The following is a 12,290-nucleotide window of genomic DNA, read 5'->3' as shown; positions in this document are numbered from 1 at the left end:
CCTATATTCAAACCCAACAGGAAATCGGGTATTTTGGATTGAATATGAAATTTATATGAAATTATAAGGCTATATCTGAGACCTTAGCACCTAGGGAATTAGATCCTCCTCAAAATTGGCGAGACTGTTCATGAGACATACGAGATCTCAAGTTATTAAAATGGTGGGTTTTCATTCACGGGCCCCTAGGCTTCATATATTGACGGGACACGGTGCGCTGGGCCGATCTCCGTCAAAGCTGACCGAGTGGAAACACAGACAAACGGCATTTTATGTTGAAAACTCTTGTGAATAAATGTTTAAATCCCTGAATTGTTTATAGATATGGAGGCAAAACGGTCTCGATTCTTGGTTAAATGCACAAAAAAAAAAAAAAACGGGCAGTAAGCATATATTTTACGTACAGTAAATATGTCTTAAGCCACTGTGGTGCCGTCTTAACACAACAAAGAGCGTTTTACGTTGAAAATTCTTGTGAATAAATGCTTAAATCTCTGATTTCTTTATAGATATGGACGTAAAACAGTCTCGATTCTTGGTTAAATGCACAAAAAAAAAAAAAAAACGGGCAGTAAGCATATATTTTACGTACAGTAAATATGTCTTAAGCCACTGTGGTGCCGTCTTAACACAACAAAGAGCGTTTTACGTTGAAAATTCTTGTGAATAAATGCTTAAATCTCTGATTTCTTTATAGATATGGACGTAAAACAGTCTCTATTCTTGGTTAAAAGCAAAAAAAAAAAAAAAAAATGGCGGTTAGCATTTATTTTACATAATATGTCAAATATGCTGCTAGTCTCAAAGCCACTGTTGCACAGCCTTATCACCACAAAGAGCTTTTTACGTTGAAAACTCCTGTGAATAAAGGCTTAAATCCCTGAATTCTCTATAGATGTGAACATAAAAAATGTCTTGATTCTTGGTTAAAAGCAAAAAAACGGCCAGTTAGCATTTATTTTACGTAAATATTAAATATTATGATGCCAATGCCATAGCGGTTAATTTCTCCCATTGATTTTTTTCACAACGTTTCAAAATCCATGCATGGGACGAAAAATATAATAATTATCTTCAATCCACGAACAAATCACTCCAGAGACAATCCTTCCTGTCTGTATGCGGTACAGCTTTCATACTTTTTCAACCTAAATCCGGTGTTGGATCTCTGCGTGTGTTTGAGAATAACTGAAGCGGCGTGTGAGACATCCCCCTACTTGAAGGCGTGGCGCAGTGTCTATGGAATGTTTCCCGTCAATATCATTATGAAGTCTACGGGCCTGACCTGGGCGATTTTTTTTTTTTTTTTTTTTTTTTTTTTTTGGCAACACGTCAAATTCAATAAATGACTAAAAACTCCCTGATACAAGTTTCTCTTTTTCATATCTGTCATGTACAAGAGGTATCCCAGCCTGAACACAACTGCATTAAAATATTACCCATTAGGCCTGACGCCCCTTTTACTAGACAGGCTCCTCCTCCAAGGGAAAAAAATTAAGTGACCTCAAACCTGAATCAGGGGAGCCTTAAGACATGTGTTCAGGTGACTGATGGAAAATATTGATGTTTCGTTGAAGCAGAGGGGTCCAAACAGGAAGGTATAAATGACCGTCTCCATTTTGTCTCCCCACAAATATTGAACAGTCATAACTTGGCAAGGCATACAACATATCTGCACCAAACTTCCCACGCTTGGTAGGAGTTGTACACTGAAGAGTCCTGTAGGGGTTATTTGCATCAACTCTGTAGTGGCAACAAGTCTTTTTTTTAATCGCATAAACAGTACCTTATTGTACCTCACAGTATCTTATTTTTTGCTCTGTTTATATGACATGTTCCGTCCTCACTAAATGTGAAGTTGTTCATCTTGACAGACAGCAAACAGAGCTTTTCGAAGGTTTTTCAATTTCAATTTGTAAAGCTGTAACACACATACGTATGTGCACTTATGTTCAAATAAACACGCATTTTAACGATAAAACACTTGCCACTAAACAATTAGTGTTCAAACGTCAGTATGTAAATTTAATAGATTCAATTTGCCTTACAAAAGTACACCGTGAGGATACGCGGGTAGTGTGGACCCAAATGCAGGGAAAGGGAGGCGAGACAGATGAACAATGCAAAAATGGTTCATTTAAAGTAAACAAAAAACAAAGTGCAAAACAAAGGCTGTGATGATCCAAAGAAAGTACAGAGGCAAACAAAACTTACTAACAAAAGACTGGGTATCAAAAACTTAGGAACACAAGGGCTTGGACGGCGAAAACTGTGGAGAACAAACGTTGACGAGCACACGGGCATTGACAATGACGCAACAAGGAGTGAAAAGAAACTGGGAGCTTATATCCACACAGAGACAAGGGGTAACGAGACAACGAGGACCAGATGGGTGACACAGAAGAATGCAGATTGGCGGATACACTAGGAGCAGGAACAAAAGGTGAAATCAATGGGCAATCACAGGAACACGCTGGGAGGGAACCAACCAACACACACTAGCTTAAATGCTATGAATGCTAACATATTTCCAATGCTCATAGCAAATCACTCACTCATAACTCCACAAACTGTAGCTCTAAACTTGCATAAAAACATATATTAGCTGAAAAAACTTACAGCCTCATGTGGGCCAAATTCGAGCGCAGATATCCTTTATCCATGTCAGACATCTGAGTCTGCTTCTGAGTCATACAAGACGACAGTCCAGCCAGACCCAACACTGCCACCAGAGGGCAGTGCATCCTCCATCATGAAACAAAATACAATACTTTTGGGCTTTTTGGGTAGTTAGTTTGTATTTTAAAGGGTTAATTTCGGGTAACGTCGTCAGCGTAGGAACAGAACTCGTCCGTATTCCAGGGACTACATGTCGTTGGCTAGGTAGAAATGGGCTAAGTGACTGTACATAACAGCAGCATCATTTACGAAACTCTCATTTCATGCGTGCAGACATCATCCACCATAAACCTATGTGTGTTTAGGAATGACTCCGCGTGGCGCCAGGCAAGATATCGCCACTCGTCCCCCCAAAAATTCCCCGTCAATGGAGCCTCAACTCCTCCGCAGCAACTCTGATAGGTTAATCCCTGTATCACACTTCAACACCAGTTCACTAAGCGGCTTAAAAGGACACATTAGAACAGTGACAATGACCCGCTAATGGTGTTACATTTCTCTGAAGCATTATGAGCTATCTCTGTCACCTTTATCGCATAATGAGATCTGTCAATTGAGGGGGTGAAGGAAGAAGATTCAGTTTGGTGGCCAAGGACGTTGATGGTTTACATAATAAATAATGACCTAAAAAATCCAGGCAGTAAACCTTAATATGTTTGCAGTGCTAGCAAGAGAAGGGCAACACTTCGAGGGCCTTGAAGCTCTTTGTCATCATTTAGAATACTCAATGCCACCCCCCAAACACACTCGACTCCTTGATGGATGACTGCCCCTTCATGTGGCCATAAACCTCCACCCCCTAGTCCCACCCTAAGAAACATTGTTATTTGTCACGCCATTGCAGCACCAAATCATCATTTTGTCCATGTAATATGGATGTTCACATTTTTGTTTCAACTGTTGCAAATTTTGTCCAGTTCTTTTTCAGTTTATGCTGTTTATATTTGACGTTTCAAAGTTTCAGTGCATACTTTATTACACAGTTTAACATCAGGTACATTTTCTCTCTTGTGAATCCAATAAATGTTCTCAATTTGAAGGTGAATAAACCTTTAGTGCCCTCTATAAAGAGTAGAAAGTTTTGACTCATTTAATTTCAAGTGGATTGTCAAGAAGTAGATGCACTTCTGTTCATATCTTAAAACTTACTCCTGGATTTTCAGATTTCAAAGTTTTTTCTCACTGGGGTGACAGGTGAGCTGGAACTGGATCCTATCCAAGCTGATTTGAAATGAGAGGCAGAATACACCTAAAATGGTCACATGTCAATTTGATTTTAAAAAGTACATTTTACTGGAATACATATATTTCTAATTTTAAAAATATTCATCTTCTGTACTGCGTGTCATGGGGGGCTGGAGCCTATCCCAACTTAGTATGGGCAGGAGGAGGGGTACACCCTGAACTGCTTACCAGCCAATCACAGCCATGTAAAAATAGATGAACATATATGTAAGTATATACAGTGGTATGAAAAAACCTTTTGGAATTTCTCACATTTCTGCATAAAATAACCATCAAAACTGATCTTTGTCCAAATCAAACAGATGAAAAAAGTGTCTGCTTTAACTAAAACCACCCAAACATGAATAGGTTTTCATTTTTAAATGAGGATCAAATGCAAACAATGACAGAAGGTGGAAAAATAAGTAAGCCATTGAAAATGACTGGGAAATTTGGATGTACATGGCTTTCAATGGCATCGACTTATTTGGGCACCAGTTGAATGTCAATGGGCGGTCATGGTAAATGGTGAAGGAAATAGTAACTTTTCTCGTAGGCACCGTCTAACTGTTTGCATTATTCTAACACACTTAATAAAATCAATCAGGGAATAGTATCTTTTCTCGTATTTACCGATCCACTGTTTGTATCTCTAGCACACTTAATAAAATCAATGGGGGAATAGTATTGTTTCTCGTCTTTAGTGTTTGTATTACTCTTTAACACCCAATATAAAAATCCACAACACTCGTTGCCTTGACAGCAGTAACTCCTGAATCCTCCTGTCCAATCCACAAACAGACAATAATCCTAAATAACGCCCAAACACACCCTTCATCTGCCCACAGCACACCCCGTGAGAGCCTTCAAAAGACTCTTGAACCTTTTGTTAACGTGTGATAGGGTGACCTTGCCTCCCCGCCTGAGTCTGTATGTTTTTTGACTTACTGTTTGCTTGCTGTCGACCTGAATAAATTGTCAACTTGTTTTCTGTGAGCCTTCTTTAAACCTCTCAAAATAGAGTCAGTACAAAGGGTTAAGACGAAGGTGAACAGGCGGAGTTTGGCCTTTTGGCCGGGATGATGGGTTCTCGCCGGCCCATGTTGCTGGAGCTGTGCCAGCGCGGGTCCAGCGGTTCGGCTGGCGTGATTCCGTCAGTCTGGCCAAAAGTCCAAACTCCGCCCGTTCACCTTCGTCTTAACTAAAGATGTCCTAATCGATCGGGATGCCGATCGATCGGGTCCGATCACGTTATTTTCAAAGTATCGGAATTGGCAAAAAAATATCGGACATGCCTTTTTTTAATATATATATATTTTTTAATTGTTTTCTAATTGTATTTAATGTTACGGACATATTGTCCAGAGACTTTAGTTTTGGCTTAAAGTAGGGCTATCAAATTTATCCGTAAATGGCGGTAATTAATTTTTTAAAAAAATAATCACGTTAAAATATTTAATGCAATTAATGCACACGCTGCAAGACCCACTCACGCATTGTCGTGTTCAATCTATAATGGCGCCATTTTACCTATATATAGAGCTAACAGGCAGCGTAAAATGAGTAGAGAGAATTTTGGCAGTCTTTGGAGCCTCTTTATAATTGGCTAAAAAAATCCCTCTCTCAATAATTAGACTTATCGTGGGAAGCAATGTCGGGAAGAACGGTAGTTGATCTTTTCCTTAACACCCTATGTTACTTCCCAAAGCAGAGAAGATATATCAATTGGTGCCACTACGCAGTCATGGTTGCACTTCCCATCATGCATTTGGGCAGAACAGTTAAATGGCAACAGTATCATTTACTGAAAGCTCAACAAAAACACTAGATGGCAATATTTAGTCACAATATACAAAGTCACATTTATCCTTTAAGAATTACAAGTCTTTCTATACGTGGATCCCTCTCACAGAAAGAATGTTAATAATGTAAATGCCATCTTGAGGATTTATTGTCATAATAAACAAATACAGTACTTGTGTACTGTATGTTGAATGTATATATCCGTTCGAGTTTTATTCATTTTTTTCTTAATGCATTGCAAAAATGTATATGATCGGGAAAAATTATCGGGAATGATTGGAATTGAATCAGGAGCAAAAAAACATGATCGGAACAACCCTAGTCTTAATCCTTTGGACTTACTCCATTTTGAAAGTCTTCTTCAGGTAGTCATCTTTGTAAAACATCACTGGAACGACACCAAACAAAAGTTCCACCATCATCACCTTGTCCAATACAGAATCTTGACTCTTGACACCTTGATCACCTCGTCAAGGTTTTATCTGAGTTTGTTTTACATGATAAAAATGTCTGAGTTAGTGCTCGTTCGAGACTGGTGATTCCATACTTTTTGCTAGGGGTTGTATTATCACGCGTCGTCACGTGGCTGAGTCTATTTGATCTAATACTCTCATTTCTTTACTGCCACGTGTCGTATAAGCAACATAAACAAAGACACTAACACAGACAGTAATGTTGTTGTCTAATGCACTAATCCAAAAAGCGCTAAGCACTATTACTTTTAATTATCCCTGACAGCCACTTGCTTTAGTCTAGACAAAGCACATGCAAACGAGCTGTTCTCCTCTGTCACTAAGAGGAGAGGACGGCACTGTGCCCGCCCGCCTGCTGAGAAGGCCTTTTCTGTGCATGACACGGACACGGGCTCCGGTGACCCTGCCGGTGGTTCGCCTACATCTCTAGGGCGGCCGAATGCTCCGGAGTCCGCCATGTGGCATCTGCTGCCATGAGGCTGGGGCTCTGCCCCTCTGTTCGCCATTCCTGTGTATGGAGCGGCGGCACATTGCTCGTGTTACCTACCAAACGGTTTTCTGAACAGGAAGTGGCAAGGTCACCCTGCGTTGGGCTTGAAAGACCCCCACCTGCCACATTCTGGTCGGCTGTCACACAAGACCCAGAAAGGTGGGGGGATGAAACCAGGGCTCCGTGTGCATGCAGTATCTATTATATTCTTATTTTGTTTGCTTGCACAAAAAGCTTGACATATGAAATTATAACATATGAGAATAAATCCTATAGTCTTTTCAAGAATGGTGACATTCTGAAGGTATCTGCAAGCTAGAGAATGCAAAAAAAAAAAAAAAAAAAGGTGGTGGGGGTTGCGTTTACCCCTGAAGGTTACTTGTAATTCCTTGCATAGTTTATTCAAATAATGCCCTAACCATAGACTCCAGGATTTTTCCCTTACAGCAAGCAAAGCATGACCTTTACATTTGACGCTTGACAGTTCTTCACAATCGCCCAAGCAGAACAGACAAATGCATATTTATGTGTTTGTCGCCCAGCAATGGATGCTCTTTATCTCCTGGAGAACAAAAGACTGAAAGAATGACAGTTCTTTGCAAGACAACCATCATTGATGGAGCTTTGTTTTCAAGTTATTTCTAACACCATCAATAAGAATGCATTTAGACTCGGTAAAATTCAATGTGTTTTTGGTCATTTAAAACTGATTTCACCGCGGATAGGAACATACAGTGGGGCAAATAAGTATTTGGTCAACCACCAATTGTGCAAGTTCTCCTACTTGAAAAGATTACAGAGGCCTGTAATTGTCAACATGAGTAAACCTCAACCCTGAGAGACAGAATGTGGGGGGGGGGGGAAACTGAAAATCACATTGTTTGATTTTTAAAGAATTTATTTCCAAATTAGAGTGGAATATAAGTATTTGTTCACCTACAAACAAGCAAGATTTCTGGCTGTCAAAGAGGTCTAACTTCTTCTAATGAGGCTCCACTCGTTACCTGTATTAATGGCACCTGTTTTAACTCATTATCGGTATAAAAGACACCTGTCCACTATCTCAGTCAGTCATACTCCAAGCTCCACTATGGCCAAGACCAAAGAGCTGTCGAAGGACACCAGAGACAAAATTGTAGACCTGCACCAGGCTGAGACGACTGAATCTGCAATAGGTAAAACGCTTGGTGTAAAGAAATCAACTGTGGGAGCAATTATTAGAAAATGGAAGACATACAAGACCACTGATAATCTCCCTCGACCTGGGGCTCCATGCAAGATCTCACCCCGTGGCATCAAAATGATAACAAGAACGGTGAGCAAAAATCCCAGAACCACATGGGGGGACCTAGTGAATGACCTACAGAGAGCTGGGACCACAGTAACAAAGGGTACTATCAGTAACACAATGCGCCGCCAGGGACTCAAATCCTGCACGGCCAGACATGTCCCCCTGCTAATGCCAGTACACGTCCAGGCCCGTCTGCGGTTCGCTAGAGAGCATTTGGATGATCCAGAAGAGGACTGGGAGAATGTGTTATGGTCAGATGAAACCAAAATAATATTAATAATAATAATAATAATACATTTTATTTCTAGAGCACTTTTCAAAACACACAAAGACGCTTCACAAGAGACATGGAATCATAGTACGATAAAAAGGTATTAAAAGGATTTTAAAAAATAGAAGTAAAAATATAACAGAGCTTGGGGTTATGGTGGGTAAGAAAGAGTGAACAGGTGTGTTTTCAGTCTAGATTTGAAAAGTGATAGGGTAGATGTGCTGCGAAGATCAGGGGGTAGGGAGTTCCAAAGCTGGGGGGTTGCAATGACTAAAAGCTCTGGAACCAAAGGTGGAGAGGCGGACACGGGGGACGGAGAGGGGAAGAACAGTGGTAGAGCGAAGTGAACAGGTTGGATTGTTTAGAAATAGGACTTTTTGGTAGAAACACAGGTTCTCGTATTTGGAGGAGAAAGAACACTGAATAGCATCTGAAGAACACCATATGCACTGTGAAGCATAGAGGTGGAAACATCATGCTTTGGGGCTGTTTTTTCTGCAAAGGGACCAGGACGACTGATCTGTCTAAAGGAAAGAATGAATGGGGCCATGTTTCGAGAGACTTTGAGTGAAAATCTCCTTCCGTCAGCAAGGGCATGGAAGATGAGACGTGGCTGGGTCTTTCAGCGTGACAATGATCCCAAACACACAGCCAGTGCAACAAAGGAGTGGCTTCATAAGACGCATTTCAAGGTCCTGGAGTAGCCTAGCCAGTCTCCAGAGCTCAACCCCATAGAAAATCTGTGGAGAGAGTTGAAAGTCCTTTTTGCCCAACGACAGCCTCAAAACATCACTGCTCTAGAGCAGGGGTCCCCAACCTATTCCACAAAGGCCCACTGTGGGTGCAGGATTTCATTCCTACCATACAAGGTGACAACACTTTTTCCCCAATCTGGTGTTTTACAAGTGCAATCAGTTGATTGCAGTCAGGTGCGGTTTGTTTTCGCAGAAGCCTCATTGGTTCAACTGTCTCTGCTGGATCGGCTGGAACAAAAACCAGGACCCACAGTGGGCCTTGAGGACTGGGTTGGAGACCCCTGCTCTAGAGGAGATTTGCATGGAGGAATGGGCCAAAATACCAGCAACAGTGAGTGAAAAGCTTGTGAAGAGTTACAGAAAATGTTTGGCCTTTGTTATGTACCCTTTGTTGGCAATAACAAAGTATTGAGATGAACTTTTGGTATTGACCAAATATTTATTTTCCACCATGATTTGCAAATAAATTCTTTCTTGCGGTTTACCCATGTTGACAATTACAGGCCTCTCTAATATTTTCAAGTGGAGAACTTGCAAAATTAGTGGTTGACTAAATACTTATTTGCCCCACTGTATTCTCGGCTCTCCCATTCGCCATCTGTGTTGTTGTGGAGACGACTTCCGATGCGCAAGAGTGACATTGCTCGTTAAAACATGTCACGCAAATAAACGAATCTGATTGCACGAACGATTTCGTTCGGGTTCGAGAGGCCAACAAGGAGCTGCGTGCCAGACTCTATAGCTGGAAATCGGTGAGTCTGAAGCTCCAGGCTAGTGATAAGAAGCTAATTCTGGACAAAAGTTGAGTGCATTGCAGTGCATATTTAATCAATGACATGTAATCACAATAGTATACATTTGATCAAACACTTTGCTGCCATTTTGGGGGAAACTGAGCTTCCCTTTGCAGTCTTAGAGAAATTGCCACTGATTGATGATCAGGCATCATCTTTCGTTTTACAGCGTTGCAATTCGTTTGCTATTTTTGCAAATACACATTCTTTGAATTTCAGAAATACTTTTATATGAATCCTTTTTTGTCACGCTCTATTAAGACTATTAAGTCAAGCTAGCTGGAAATATGCGCATGAACGGCTCTAAATTAATATGATTGCATTTAAATGTAGCAGAAAATATTGTAGCGATCCCATTGTGATTCCGGCCTACGCTATGTTCTATTTATGAACCGATTTATAATTGTATTTGTGTGCTTGCACCCCGCTATTCATGCTGTATGTATGCGTGTGTGCGCAAGCGGGGGCAAACGTGACTGTGTTGACTGGCTCATGCTCACAAAAACAATGCAATGTTGCCTGGGTAAGGGGCCTAGGAATCAAGTTTTTATAGAGAAGGGGGTGTCAATCTTTGCTTGCAGGCTACATTCATGGCAAGTAGATTTCATGTGGGCTGGACCAGTTTGTTTTTGGCCAAATAAGTGAACTCGCAGGCTAACATTGACGGCGCCTGGTCAGCAGTGCCCTGGAGTTAGCTATTTAAAGTTAACGATGATTGACAGGGGTGATTGCTTTGACCTTGCCAGAGAAGCTTGGTAGTAGGGCTGGGCAATATGGCCTTAAAGGGCATTACAACACCTGGGGAAATGCTAATATTTTATCATTTATCCATAAACGCCCGCCTTTTGGATTCATATCATGCCACTTCGTGTAATTATACACATTGCAACACCAAGAAAATGATAGAAATTTGGATCGATTGTCAAGCTAAACCGACCGGTGCCCTAGATCCCGGACATCTAGCATATTGTGTGCGTGACGTCACAACAAGGAAACAACCGGCTCAGTGCTTAGTACTGAATGGTGGCGATGATGGCGGACAATTTTGTTTGTAGTTGCAGTGACGAATCCGACGTAACGAACGTTCTTCTAATGGTGACGAGGAGAGTTATAAACCTTTCTTTGGTGTTTTGGGTTATCAATTTGAGCCCAAACGAAAGCCAATGCAGCTTAATGAAAGGATCATTGATGGGCGCAATCACACAGATGAAACACCGGCAACAGATCATGTGGGAAACACCGAATGGTTTGTTTTGCATTTCTTTTTGTGAAGCTGATACACCGTGACCGCAAAATAAATTAATGTATAGAATAATTATCATTTATTGTACTATCATAGGTTTTCGCTCTGCCAACAGACACAAATATGAATGGGATTAGAGGATTTGTTGTACATATTTTACGAGCGATAATTTATACATGTGTCCAGTCCTATATCCAATGCGTGATATGTTTTTTATTATAAAAGTACTCACTCTGGCCATTTCAAGCTTGGCTGCTCCGCTCCTTTGGTTAGCCTGGGGTGGTGGGGTGATCTCATCAGAGCCAGTCGTCTTCCTCTTTCTTGATATCTCGGGACATTTAGGTGGCCGCGCGTGTATGGTGGGCACCGCATCTGCTTTCAGCAGCAATTTCTTAGCAAAACCTGATTTCATTTGTCCATAGTTCGAATAGCTTTCAGGTGTAAAATGCGCACCACACAATACCGTGCCGGAGGCTGGGTCTGCAAAATTAGCCCTCTTAGCGCGGATGAACTTCACTCATTGTCTGCATAGACCAGCTCTTTTTCTCGCGTTCGGGAACTCATGGGTACTACATTGCGACAAATGGCTATTTGTACACCACATAGCACGACAGGTTTGAACCATTTTAGCGATTTCTTGATAAAACACAAACACAACTCTCTCGTCGATAAACAACGATGGCACCTGCCTCGACCTTTTGCTTGCTTGTTGTGACGTCTCCGCCCCATTCGGCTGTTTCGGGAATACTTTCGGAAATGTTCGTAATTTTCGATCTATTTTCGATAATTGCTCATGAATGTGATTTTTTTTTTGTTAACTCTATTAACATTTGTTATCTTGCCACATAACGGTTCCATTGATATCTCACAGCCCCTTAGTATTATAATACCCTTTAAGTAGTTATCACGGTAAATTGAGCAGATTTACCTCAATAACGATAAATGACGATAAAATCCCCCAAACGGACTGTTTTAAAATTTGAAAATCTGAATCAATGCATGAAATACGAATTAACCGTTTCTCGTTGATTTATTTACCAGCTTTCAATTTAACAATTGCACATGCAGTGTAAACATTAAGAATATAAAAATTTCTTGTGAATTTAAGTATGAACATTTATAAGAGCTAGTATGACTTGAACAATGTAAAACATTAAAAAATCAATACGACGACTGGTTTCATTGTAAGACAAATGACTTACAGCTTGAACAGTACATTTCAAACAGACAACTTATTGTTAATGGCTGCTGTGACATAATTACTCAA

The sequence above is a fragment of the Corythoichthys intestinalis genome, chromosome 15 (assembly GCF_030265065.1).
Source record: "Corythoichthys intestinalis isolate RoL2023-P3 chromosome 15, ASM3026506v1, whole genome shotgun sequence".
Taxonomy (NCBI): domain Eukaryota; kingdom Metazoa; phylum Chordata; class Actinopteri; order Syngnathiformes; family Syngnathidae; genus Corythoichthys; species Corythoichthys intestinalis.
The sequence above is the reverse complement of the archived record's forward strand: the minus strand, read 5'-3'. Positions refer to the sequence as shown.